Source organism: Phyllobates terribilis, unplaced genomic scaffold (assembly GCF_046119375.1).
Source record: "Phyllobates terribilis strain yellow unplaced genomic scaffold, ASM4611937v1 Scaffold_2__4_contigs__length_985480577, whole genome shotgun sequence".
In the NCBI taxonomy this organism is placed as follows: Eukaryota; Metazoa; Chordata; class Amphibia; order Anura; family Dendrobatidae; genus Phyllobates; species Phyllobates terribilis.
Genome location: NW_027362762.1, coordinates 208,740,283 through 208,754,356, shown reverse-complemented (window position 1 = coordinate 208,754,356; position 14,074 = coordinate 208,740,283).

Genomic DNA, 14,074 nt, shown 5'->3' with positions numbered 1-14,074 from the left:
ACAAACACCCAGAATAAAGTCCTTTAATTGAAATAAAGACACAATCCTTTATTGTTCTAAATTAAACCATACTTACAGTCACGCCCATTCCAGCTGAAGCCAACGATCTCCTGCAATAAAAGAAAAATAATAAAGCAACCTCATCCTTACCTTTCCATGGTTCCCACGACAGCTTCAGCTCTGCTACATCGAGATGACAGGCTGGACCGCAGCAGAACGCTGCCATCCAGCCTGTCATCCCGCAGACACTGAGAAGCGCAGGCTTGCTTGCGCTGCTCAGCGTCTCTCTGTGACGACATCCAGAGGAGCCGAGTTCATGTCCAATGAACTCGGCTCACCTCATGCACGTCACTGACAGCGTGGGAAAATTCTCACGCTGAAGCGGTGAGTGCAGGAGAATTCTCCCACGCTGTCAGTGACGTGCATAAGGTGAGCTCATGTCCAATGAACTCAGCTCACCTCCTGCACGTCACTGACAGCGTGGGAGAATTCTCCTGCACTCAGCGCTTCAGCGTGAGAATTCTCCCACGCTGAAGCGCTGAGTGCAGGAGAATTTTCCCACGCTGTCAGTGACGTGCATAAGGTGAGCTCATGTCCAATGAACTCAGCTCACCTCCTGCACGTCACTGACAGCGTGGGAGAATTCTCCTGCACTCAGCGCTTCAGTGTGAGAATTCTCCCACGCTGAAGCGCTGAGTGCAGGAGAATTTTCCCACGCTGTCAGTGACGTGCATGAGGTGAGCCGAGTTCATTGGACATTAACTCGGCTCATCTGGATGCCCTCACAGAGAGACACTGTGGAGCGCAAGCAAGCCTGCGCTTCTCAGTGTCTGCGGGATGACAGGCTGGATGGCAGCGTTCTGCTGCGGTCCAGCCTGTCATCTCGATGTAGCAGAGCTAAAGCTGTCATGGGAACCATGGAAAGGTAAGGATGATGTTGCTTTATTATTTTTCTTTTATTTCAGGAGATCGTTGGCTTCAGCTGGAATGGGCGTGATGGTAAGTATGGTTTAATTTAGAACAATAAAGAATTGTGTGTTTATTTCATATATATGTGACTGACATGTTTCTATCTATCTAATCTATGTGTGAAGCTCTATTCTGTCTGTTATAAATTGTCGGGTACAGATGCTGAATTGCCGGCCGGCTTTTTTAAAGAGACGGTGCACGAAAACACTATTATTTTTTTTGATAAATCCTTTACGCTAAATGACAAGTACAGTAAGCAGCACTGTCACTGTACTTCATATATATGTGACTGACATGTTTCTATCTATCTAATCTATGTGTGATTCTCTATTCTTTCTATTCTAAATTGTCGGGTACCGCTGCTGAATTGCCGGCCGGCTTTTTTAAAGAGACGGTGCACGAAAACACTATTATATTTTTTGATAAATCCTTTACGCTAAATGACAAGTACAGTAAGCAGCACTTTCACTGTACTTCGTATATATGTGGCTGACATGTTTATATCTATCTAATCTATGTGTGAAGCTCTATTCTTTCGGTTCTAAATTGTCGGGTACAGGTGTATGCCGCTGCTGAATTGCCGGCTTTTCATGTTTCACTGTTGGCACTGTTCCCATCGATTTGGGCAATCACTGTAATGCCACAACCACCATGGCTGTGGCATTACAGTGAGTGGCAGACAATCCCTGCATGATTGGTGCTCTAAATAGCGCCAGACATGCAGGACACGCTTTTGGTGCACGAACAGTTATCGAACATAACCTCGAACAGCCGAATTTTTTGCAAATCGTTCGGGTTCGTCGAACAACTCGAACACCGCCCAAAACAGCTCGAATTTGAGATTGGCGAACAGTTCTAGTCGAACACCGCTCATCTCTAGTTACTAGGTGCGCGTGTGCCCCTAGTAACCCGATGTTTACCATAGTTACCAGCCTGCTCCTGCTTCAGCAGGCTCGTAACCAGGAGCAGGACATCGTGGAAAGATTCTTTCCACGATGTCGCTGCTCCCCTGATCGTTGGTGAGCCTGCCTGTTTGACAGCTCACCAGCGACCACATAGCGACGCAGCAACGATCCCTGACAGGTCGTATCGTTGTCGGGATCGTTGCAGCGTCGCTAAGTGTGACGGGGCCTTAAGAGCCATCAGTAATCTGAGAGCCCTGAGAACCGCCTCCTACGTCCCGGCATTCGCAGCAGCTCGCAACAATAAGATCGTGACCAGGACAGCTAATCAAAAGAAGAACCACCGGTACCAGGATGTAGGAGTCGGGTCTCAGGACTTCCAGCGGCCACAGATCACTGACATGGCCAATATACCGGGTCATGTAAATTGATTTACACCAACTCCATTCAGAGCACATGGAAGTGCGATGGTTGGCCTATCTTAAAAGGTCAAATAAATAAATACCGACCGACTTCATATACCCGAATCAAAATGAGAAAAAAACGCAGATCTGCACTGCATCATAGTATAAGATTGGTATCCAATAAACATCAGAGAGCACTCGTCCAACTTATATGCTCGTCTGAGAGAGCCCTGAATCTGATAACTTCCAATGGTGTTGCATTGCAATTTTCCAAATGTTTTGGATTTTCTATCTTTCTTTATTACAGGAAAATAAAGGAAACAACACAAAGTTATATTTCTAATATTGTGCATTTTATTAATTCCTTTACTCCTTACTTTACTTACATACTTGAGGTTCTTAGCGCACATTTTAATCAAACTGTGCAAGCCCATCTGCCAACGACAAGGCGACCTCATCAGATGGGGCCCTACACTAACAGACTAACCTATTTATTGTTTTTATACTATTCTTATTATCATCACAATCTATTCATTACTATTACAATAGTATTATACTTAATATTACTATTATTACTTTAGTACTATGAGATCCCTAGAATTAAAGCTGTTGATCCAGAAGAAGGCAAAAAACCCTGGACAAATTAATTTGTGTCAAGGGGAAAAATTCCTTCTTGATCCCGGGAAAAACCGATCAATCCAAAAACCCTGGATCAAACCTGCTGATGCCTAATAATGTACTATGCTATTAATATGCTATTTCTGATAATGTGCTATAAGAATTTATATTACTATATTATTACTATCATTATTTAAAAAAAAATACTATTTATATTCTTATTCTTACTAAAATTATGAATATTATTACTAATATTTCTATTAGCTCTGTATTTAGTATTCATTTGATCCTATTCCTAATGCTATTGATCCAGAAGAAGGCAAAAAAAAACCCTGGGCACATTCAGCCAATTCGGGCCACAGGGGAAAAATTCCTTCTTGACCCCGGGAAAAGGCGATCAGTCCTTAAACCCTGGATGATATCCCCTAATACCTATTAATGATGTACTAATTATTATAATTATTAACCTATACTAATTGTTATATTATTAGTACTATTATTTATGTTATGTTTAGCTTGCTGCTATTTTACTATTATCACTATTATATTACTAATATTCTACTCTTAATGCTTTATTCTAGTTATTTTTAAATTATTGATATTTTATTATTACTATTATTACTTTCATTTGTATTGATATGTTACTAAAATGATAAATTAGATCCCTATTCCTAAAGCTGTTGATCCAGAAGAAGGCGAAAACCCCTGGACACATTCGGCCAATTGGTGTCGCAGGGGAAAAAATTCCTTCTTGACCCCAGGAAAAGGCGATCAGTCCTAAAACCCTGGATCAAATCTCCCCTAATATCTATTAAACATTTACTAAATATTAATAATATTTTATTTTTAATATTATAGTATAATTTATTTATTACTTTACTAGTGAAATTATTATTGTTTTATGCTCATTAATATTATACTGTCTATTATATTATATTACTATTCCAGTAGTGCTAATTCTCCTATAACCTTATTAATACCTAGGTCCTTTTTCCTAAAGCTGTTGATCCAGAAGAAGGCAAAACCCCCTGGACACATTCAGCCAATTGGTGTCACAGGGGGGAAATTCCTTCCTGACCCCGGGAAAAGGCGATCAGTCCTAGAACACTGGATCAAACCTGCTGGTGTTATTTTTATGTTTCTACCATTATTATACAATTAATGTTATTGTCATTGCTATTATTATAATATTACATACTGAATTACTGCTCCTAATATTATAAAAGTCTTTTTAATGGTTTTCTAAATTTTAAAGCTTTTTTAATCTAATAATTACGATATTCTTTTTATTATTATTAGATTTAAAGCTGTCGATCTTACTATAGCTGGAAGGTTGATTCCATACAGTCCGTCAGCGTCTCATTGGTTTGAGGAGGATGGTCCAGATGATGTTCCTCCTTCCTCTGAGGTTAGTGTTCACGTACTGGAGGATGGACTGCTGGCGGATCTTCAGCCTTCTTGCCGGCTGGTCCTGAACTCTTCTGGCCCAGTTGCTGGTTCTTTGTTCACTTCTGAAGCCTTCTCATCTTCTTCCTCTTCTTTTCTCATGGCGTCTTCTGCCTCATCTTCTTCCAGCTCTTTTACTTCCCGATACTTCATTGCCGCTTTGGGCATCCATATCTCTTCTTCTTTTGGCTGCTCTGGTGTCATTGATGTCGGCTCAGGTTTTTGTTCTTCCAAAGGAAAAGGTAAATATTTCTTCTGAGCTTCACGGTTGGTTGGCATGAGGCGCTAAGAACAGAATAGATTCAGTCAGTTGTCTATTGAGATGTTCCTTCACATCTTTGGACAGAACATGGACGACATAATATACAATATGATCAGTGACCTCCATGTTGAAGGTCAGAGATTGTAGGAATCTGGTGCAGTATATCAGAAGTAGATGATCTCTCTCTTCTTTTGTGCTGGGACAAGCTGGAAACAAAACACAGGCAGATAATGGGATCAATAATACAATGTTTGTTTGGAGGGGCGATGTGTCTGCCATACTGGAATTTGTGGCATACCTTAACAATAATACCTTTAATTTGTCTTTCACTTATTCTTTTGATTCTGTCTGTATTTCTTTTTTTGATCTTAAATTGGAAATTATTGAGGGTAAAATTACTACATCTACTTTTGTGAAACCGATGGCAGGTAACAGTATTTTACATGCCAACAGTGGCCATCCACTTTCCACAATCAAAGCCATCCCAGTGGGGGAATTCACTCGCATAAAAAGAAATTGTGAAAATACTGCCGAACTACATAGTGAAATTGAGGCATGTAAAAGTAAACTCACTAAAAGGGGGTATCCCTAATGGACATCATATGTTTTTTTCTGCGTTACTCCATCCCTTTTTCTGTTAAGGTTAACACCCCATTGCAGTGTGTGGTTTTAATTGTCACGTGATTTGTATATCTTTCTTTTATTGGTCGGGCCATATATATATACCAGGTACCGCCATATGTATGTAGCTTGGATAAAGAACGCACCACTAGCGTTCGAAACGCGTTGCTCTTACAAAATTTTCTTGGACATGTGCTGATGCATCTGTATTTTATCTAATAAAGAAGACTTTTTGGACTTACCTGTGGCTGGAGCTCCTTTCTTCTTTCTTCAAAATTCCTTTAACCAAACATCAACGTGACCTGATAGATTTGGAATTATTCCAAGCATAGAAAAGCAAGATCTACTATTAAGAACTATTGTCTGACTTTCTGCTCAAACTACTTTGTGTTGCAATTCAGTGCTGGATTAATAGATGTTCTGGATTATTAAATGCTGGATTAAAGGAATGGTACTTTATTTTCAGATTAACTGGGAATTCTTTTTATTTAAAAAAAATAATCTCACATGAGAAGTGTCCAGGCCCGAAGACACTTTCCTGGCTTAGGTAGACGTCCTAAAGAAAACAGAATCCGGTGAGTGTCCACTTATCACTCATCAGGGATGGAGAATAGGACAAGGGGCTCGGTGATAATGAATCCTGTAAATATCCTCTTCTGTAAAATCCATAGGAAAAGCTGCGAATCCAAAAAAGATTTAGACACAGATCTGAAAAAGACACAAACAACACAGCTTTCCACACATATTCATAGTGAACGTCCCCATGGTATCGGACCCCCATTACACTCATACATGTAGGCAATATGACCACATGGAGCATAGTCTTTATTGGGTGCTTGTACAGTCTCCTCATAGTTGAGACACCAGTATAGGTAATAACACATCCAAAACATACGGTGCACTGGATTGTACTGGTGCCCTGTAAATAAAGATATATGGCATATGACTCGCCCCCTGGGCCGTGGGACACTCGGATCTGGGCAACAGGGCAACAATGGGGATAGTAGTGGCAACCCGGTCCGTGGCTCAGGGTGGTCAGACCACTGGCAGTCTTCTACATGTTTTGCAATGTCCGACTACGCCACCTGTGGATTGCGGTCAGGGCTAACCGCCGCTGCAGTGCAGACCGCTGGGGCAGATGTATGGCCCCAGGGCAGTATATAATGGATGATGGAGGGGATGATTCCGACCACGATAGCCAGGAAACGGAGGCCTCTTAAACAGTTCAGGGTCTTTATTAAAACAGGTGAGACGACCCAAAAACAGTCCCGGCTAGGAGGGGGCCTGGATGTCTGAGAACAAGTGGGAAGCTGGCCCTGGTGGTGTTCCACTCCCTTTACTCAGCCGAAGTCCAGCGGGTGCTTACTAAAAATTCTCTCGTACTCCTGAACCACCCAGTAGACTCCTTGTGTTTGGTGCAGGGGAGTGGAGTCAACACCCACATGGAGTTTCTGGCACCAGTCCTCCTTTTGTTTCTGGGAGCCATTACCCTCCGCCTGTGGAGATGGAGGCAAAGGCTCCACAGCCCTGATAGCTTTGTGTTCGACAGCAAACAGTTTCACCGCCACCTGTTGTAGAATTACAATTACCTCTGAAAGACAATTTTCAATCACATTAGTACCCACAGTTATTGTAGGGTGACTTTCACGACGGTCAATGTCCACAATAATCACTCCCTGTGCCGGTAGTTCAACTTTACCAATCTTAATGGTCATCTCCTTGAACCCCATCTGCGGCACGGGCAAGCCATTGCTGGCGATGATGCTCAAGTCATTGTCTGGATACCGTGTTATATCAGCATCAGTCCAATACTGCTTAAAAAGTACATAAGGGATAGTAGTTACTTGCGAACCGGTATCCAGCAAGGCGCTCATGGGGATACCGTCCAGCACCACGAGTAAAACTGGGCGCCCCCCAACGTACTTATTACGCCAATTGTAAGGGCCTGGTGATCTTATGCCTGGGGGTTGGCCCTCTGCCCCAGGTTGGACCCGTTTAAATTACAGTACCTGGAAACGTGTCCGGGCTGGTTGCATCGAGGGCAGATGGGCTGTCCATCCTCCGCGTAGCGGTCTGTGGGCCTCCCTCGGAACGATGGGGTCCTCCTCTGTCGACGCCACGGGACATCCTCCGGACTTGAAGCCAACTCGATGGGTCTTGACGGGTCCACTTGTAACGCCTGGACGGTCCTGGTCAACGCCACGATGCTTCTGGTCAGCTCCTGGACTTGGTGGTGCAGATCTTTCGATGGGGCTTGGTTCAGGGCCTGTGCATCGGCCTCCACAGAGTCCATAGAGGAGGGCGCCGCCTCCTGGTGGTAGGTGAGAGCAGGGCGCCGGGGGGTTATAGCGCCACTGGTTGCGGGTTCACGGAGCACCCTTATGGCCCTGTCCTTGAATTGGGCAAAGGTCAGATCAGAGTTCTGAAAGAACATGAGGCGCAGCTGGGTCCTGTGGGCGCTAGACAGCAGACCTTCTAAGAACTGTTCTGTTAATAGCTTATCTGTATCCTGCACGCTGCCAGGGTCAGCTTGTTTGATGGCTCTGAAAGCTTCCTGCAAATTTAGGGCCTAGTCTCTGATGCTGTCCTGTGCCCGCTGCTTACATCCGTAGAACCGCATTTTAATTTCAGCGGAGGTACGTGTATCAAAGGTACCCCGCAGCCGGGCCAGAATGTCCTTTACAGTTCTTTTCTCCTCAGCGGGCCATGACTTTACCTCCCGCTGGGCTGCGCCAGTTAACTGCCCTGTCAGTATGCTGATCTTCTGTTCCTCTGTCAGGGGGTAAACTTGGAATAAACTGTACAGCCTTTCCTTAAAGTCAGTTAGTGCATGGGGCTCCCCTGAATACTTGGGAAGCCAGGCCGCTCCAGGGATGTAAGGCAGGGAGAATGGCATCACCGCTGCTGCAGCTGCGCTGGTGGTAGTGGGAGCCTCCGCGTCCGACATCTTCCTCCCCCCTAGTTAAGCGTGGCCTACCTTCCGACGATCCTCTTCTGTAGGCCGCGGCTCCGCTGGTGCTGCTCCGGACGAGGACCTTGCGTCGCGTCCTGGTGACGTCAGCGTCGCTCTCACTCCCTTCCAGGACCTTGCGCAGCGTCGGTGCGTAGGGCAGAGCTTCAGGTCTCGCGCGGTTTGGACGTCCACACCCCTCTTCTTCCCGCGCGGCGTCCTGCAGATGGCGTCCGATGGCGGGAAAACGGCTGAAGATGGCGGGAGACGGCTGAAAATGGCAGGAAATGGCTCCGGATGGCGGGAAACCTCTTTTTAAGGTACGTGTGAAGTCTTTTTCAGGCACGCAATACCCATTTGTGGTATTGGTCACAATCCTGCCGACTACGCCAAAGCTGACTCGCCCCCTGGGCCGTGGGACACTCGGATCCGGGCAACAGGGCAATAATGGGGGTAGTAGTGGCAACCCGGCCCGTGGCTCAGGGTGGTCAGACCACTGGCAGTCTTCTATATGTTTTGCAATGTCCGACTACGCCACCCATGGATTGCGGTCAGGGCTAACCGCCGCTGCAGTGCAGACCGCTGGGGCAGATGTAAAGGTGCAGCACTGAATAGTACAACTCCCCACGGGAGGAGTATGGCCCCAGAGCAGTATATAATGGATGATGGAGGGGATGATTCCGACCGTGATAGCCAGGAAACGGAGGCCTCTTAAACAGTTCAGGGTCTTTATTAAAACAGGTGAGATGACCCAAAAACAGTCCCGGCTAGGAGAGGGCCTGGATGTCTGAGAACAAGTGGGAAGCTGGCCCTGGTCAGGGTGAGGGTGTAGGCCTACCGTGCTCTCTGCGCTCTTTCTGGCTATTTCCCTCCTCGTGGTGTAATAGCCCACGTTCCTGAGCTTGCCGTGTCTTCTCGACCGTATGGCTTGCAACTTGGGTCCCTTTCTACTCCCGGCCTGGTACGGCTTTGCTGGTCCCTTCTGCTGTGGCGGAACCTCCGGGCTTCTTAGGCCAAGGAACATACAATCCCCTGCGGACTGGTTATTTGCTGTAGGACTTGGAATCCTCACAGCCTCAGACACCAAAGTCTAGTAGATTAGTTTCTCTATCTGCCAGGACAGGCTCGCTTCTCCTCTTGTCACTGGCTCGTGGCTCTCCTACTGCCACATGGCCTCTTAGGCTGCAACACAACTGTCTGTCCCTGCTCTGGGACACCTCTTTCTTCAAAGACAGGTTGTCCAGTTCTCTCTAACCCTGCCCCCAGTTCCAGCTTTTATAGGGGCAGCCTGCTCCCCCTACTGGCCTGGGACAGGAGGTGCTGCGTGCTAATGGTCCCTAACTAGGGAACCTCCCCCTTGCTCTCAGACACAGCTTTATTATACATTTGTGGCATCCAGGCCAGGGTGACACACATACATGTATTTCTATGTCCATGAAGTACAGGTATCTCCCCAAAAATGACTGCCAAAGTGACTTTAATAACAACACATAAAGCCTAACCCCCGTTAACAGCGCCAGAACACTAATCCCATTCACAATAGTTGCAAAAAAGGTCCATCAATAATTAATGCTGGCAGCAGTGTCCTGTGTAACCTAATAATACAATTCTGCTTTCCTGCGGCCACTAGGGGGAGTGAAGTGCACCAGTAAATGTATATTATGCTGATAGCTCCCCCTAGTGGCAGATGACAACAGCCATTGTGGCAGATTTGCCTGTTCTGCCCGCTGTTCTCTATTTTATGTAGAGGTGAAATGATAAAATCATCAGCGGATTCCAGATAACATGAATGAAGCGTCAGACAGATGAGATAAATCAGTGTCAGTTACACCAGATGATGGGATGGGAGCACTCACCGACATCCATCTTCACTGCTAGCTGTCCTGTAACAGACTGAGGATGACTGGCAGTTTGCTTTCTTTCAAATTCAAACGCAGCGATCCTATTGGCTGCTGACTAGTGTCATGTAACACACGGAATTTAAAAGGTACAGGACGCTATTATTTCTCTGCAGTGTATATTATATGCTAGAATTCTGCTAATAATTTGAAACTTTACTTTTCCATACAGAGTAATTGAAATGTCATTATTGATATCAAATCAGCACATTATATTCTACATATTATTAGAGAATCACTGTGTCATGAAGGAGTTAATTATAAATTATATTATTTACAATAACTTCTTCCTGAACTGGTTATTTTTCTAAATTTTCCATTTTTTTTATCACACAACATACGGTATATTTCTACAGTACATCTTTATTATACAGGATCATTAGTGTCATTTCAGTTAATAATTATTATTTTTTCTCTGTCCTTTAACCCCTTTCAGGCCCAAGGCGTACTAATACGTATCTGTGCCCTGGGCCTTATGGGCCAGATACATATTAGTATGCCCTGGCGATTTCACCCACACAAAGGCTGATTGTCACAGCTGACACCTGGTACAATGTGCAAGGAGCGGTCCTGCACCGCTCCCTGCACATTAACCCCAGAAATGCTGCGATCGAAGTTGATCGCAGCATTCCAGTGGCAAGAGGAGGTAGGCGCCAGTACTCACCTCCTCTCCGGCGTCCCACGGTGTCTGTGGTTGGGTCCGGTGGTTGTCATGTGACCTGACATCCGGGTCACCAGACAGCAGGAAGATACTTTGATCATGCATAGTGCGCGATCAAAGTATCTTCTGCCTGTACACCGCTGACAGCCTGGATAGAACAGGGATGCTGTTGCATTCCTGTGCTATACAGATTAGCATGTAAAAAGTGAATAGTTGGACAAAAGTGTAAAAGTAAGAAAAGTGTCAGAAAGTGAAAAAAAAAAATTAAAATATTAAAAAAATTGAAAAAAATAATCCCCCAAAAATAAAAATATAATCTACCCATCACTAAATATTATGAAAAATAAATAAATTTAAAAAAAAGTACACATATTTGGTATTGTTGCGTCTGAAACGACCTGACCTATGAAACTGTCCCACTAGTTAATCCCTTTAGTAAACACGGTAAAAAAAAAAAAGAAGCAAAAAACTGTGCTTTATCAGCCAAACAAAACGCGATCAAAAAGACAAATGTAAATATAAATGGTACCACTGAAAACGTCATCTTCTCCCGCAAAAAACAAGCCACCATATAGCTACAACGGGCGAAAAAAAAAAAGTTATAGCTCTCAGAATAAAGCGATGCAAAAAAGAAAATATTTTTTCTATAAAATAGTTTTTATTGTGCAAAAGCGCCAAAGCATAAAAAAAATATAAATGTGGTACCGCTGTAAACATACTGACCCGAAGAATGAAGCTGCCTTATCAATTTTACCACACGCGGAACGGCATAAAAAAAAACAGAAAAAAAAACAATTCCTGAATTGTTGTTTTTTGTTTAGTCTGCCTCACCAAAAATAGGAAGAGAAAGCAATCAAAAAATGTCACGTGCCTGAAAATGGTACCAATAAAAGCGTCAACTCGTCCCGCAAAAAACAAGCGTCACATGACTCTGTTGGCCGAAATATGGAAAATTTATAGCTCTCAAAATATGGTGATGCAAAAACTAGTCTTTGCAAAAAAAAGCGGATTTTAGTGTGTGACAGCTGTCAATCATAAAAACCTGATATAAATCTGTCATTGCTGTAATCGCACCCATCCGAAGAATAAAGTTGTCTAATCACTTTTACCGTATGAGGAAAGGCGTAAAAAATAAACTCTGGGGTTAGGGTTGTGCTAGGGTTAGGGTTGTGCTAAGGTTAGGGTTAGGGTTGTGCTAGGGTTACAGCTGTGCTAGGATTAGGGTTATGCTAGGGTTACAGTTGTGCTAGGATTAGGATTGTGCTAGGGTTAGGGTTGTGCTAGCGTTAGGGTTATGCTAGCGTTAGGGTTATGCTAGGGTTAGGGTTGTGCTAGGGTTAGGGTTGGAATTTTTTCAAAAGTAAAGAAAAAAAACAATGACAATATGGGGACTAGTGTTGAGCGCAAGTGCTCGCTACTTGAGTTTGCATCGGGTGCTTGGGTATGCACCGAGTATCGCGGGTGCTCAAGTGGCATGCTCGAGTCTCCGCAACATATGCTTTGTAACCAAAAAAACCTTGCGAGGATTGCCTGCCATGCACGAGCGATCCCCGTATGTTTTGTTTTGGGTGTCTAACAACCATGAAACATGCGTGGCGGGGACTCGAGCATTTCACTCGAACACCCACGATACATGATGCATACCTGAGTAGCCGATACAAACTCAAGTAGTGAGCACTTGCGCTCAAGACTAATGACAACTTATTCAATATGATGACCTAATGTTAACAATTTCTGTGTCGTTCCTCTGGGTTCAAAATGTCCACTATACTCCTTGATAAAATCCTTGAAGGGTCTAGTTTCCAAAATGGGGTCACTTGTGGGAGGTTTCCACTATTTAGGCACATCAGGGGGCTCTCCAAACGTGACATGGTGTTCGCTCTCAATTCCAGCCAATTTTGTGTTCAAAAAGTCACACAGTGCTCCTTCACTTCTGAACCCTGCTGTGCGCCCAAACAGTGTGTTTTCAGCACGTATGGAGCATTGGCGTACTTAGAAGAAATTGCACAAAAGTTTTTGGGGTCCATTTTCTGATCTTACCATAGTGAAAATAAAGAATTTGGGGCTAAAACATAATTTTTATTGAAAAAGTTTGATTTTTTTTATTTTCACAGCTCCATATTATAACTTCTGTGAAGCACCTTGGGGTTCAGGGTACTCACCACACAACTAGATAAGTTCCCTGAGGAGTCTAGTTTCCAAAATGGTGTCAATTGTGGGGGGTTTCCACTGTTTAGGCACATCAGGGGCTTTCCAACCTCTGCATTGCGTCCTCTAATTATTCAACCAAATTTTACATTCAAATGGCGCTCCTTCCCTTCCGAACCCTGCAGTGCGCCCAAACAGTGTTTTTCTCCCACATATGGGGTATCGGCTTGCTCAGGAGAAATTGCACAACAATCTGCATGGTGCAATTTCTCCTGTTACCCTTATGAAAATGCAAAATTGGGGGCTGAAAAACATTTTTGTGGGAAAAATGTGAAAATTTTATTTTTACGGCTCAGTGTTATAAACTTCTGTGAAGCACCTGGGGGTTCAAGGTGCTCACCACACATCTAGATAAGTTCCCTGAGGAGTCTAGTTTCCAAAATGGTGTCACTTGTGGGGGTTTCCACAGGTTAGGCACATCAGGGGCTCTTCAAACGCGGCATGGCGTCCGCTAATTATCTCAGAATCAGTGGGATCCGTTGAAGCGTTCCAGAGTTATTACCTCATAAAGCCACAGTGGTCAGAATTGTAAAAATTGGCCTGGTCATTAACGTGCAAACCACCCGCAGAGGTAAAGGGGTTAAAGAAGCTGTTCGACCACGAAATCCAATTTTTTTTTAACCTAATCTGTGCTGTATTGTAATATACAACACCCCTATAAATTTTGTTTTTTGTTTCCGCCTTTCGTTCCTCCTGAATTTCACTTCATTCCTTGCACACACTTTGTTTAGCTGCGGCTCTACCAAACTTGACAGCTCCCTATTCTGTATTACCTAACCTCACAGTCAGAGATGGCACCACCCAGCCTCAATGTCCAGCACCGACCTCTGCCCGCCCACTGCCCACTCATTGGCTGTCAGTATCTTCCCCAGCATCATCACTCCAGAATTGGATATAACAGAGGAGTGTCCTCATCTAGGGAAAGCAGCACAATCCCTGCATTCCACACCACATCCACAGTGGTTATAGAGCTTCACATGTCCCCACATCATAGGAATACTGGGATGTGAAAAGTCTATAGTGATGTGTCTATGCAAGAATGTAAGTACCGTATTTTTTGGACTATAAGACGCACTTTTTTCCTCCAAAATTTTGGAGGAAAGTGGGGGGTGCGTCTTATAGTCCAATATACATG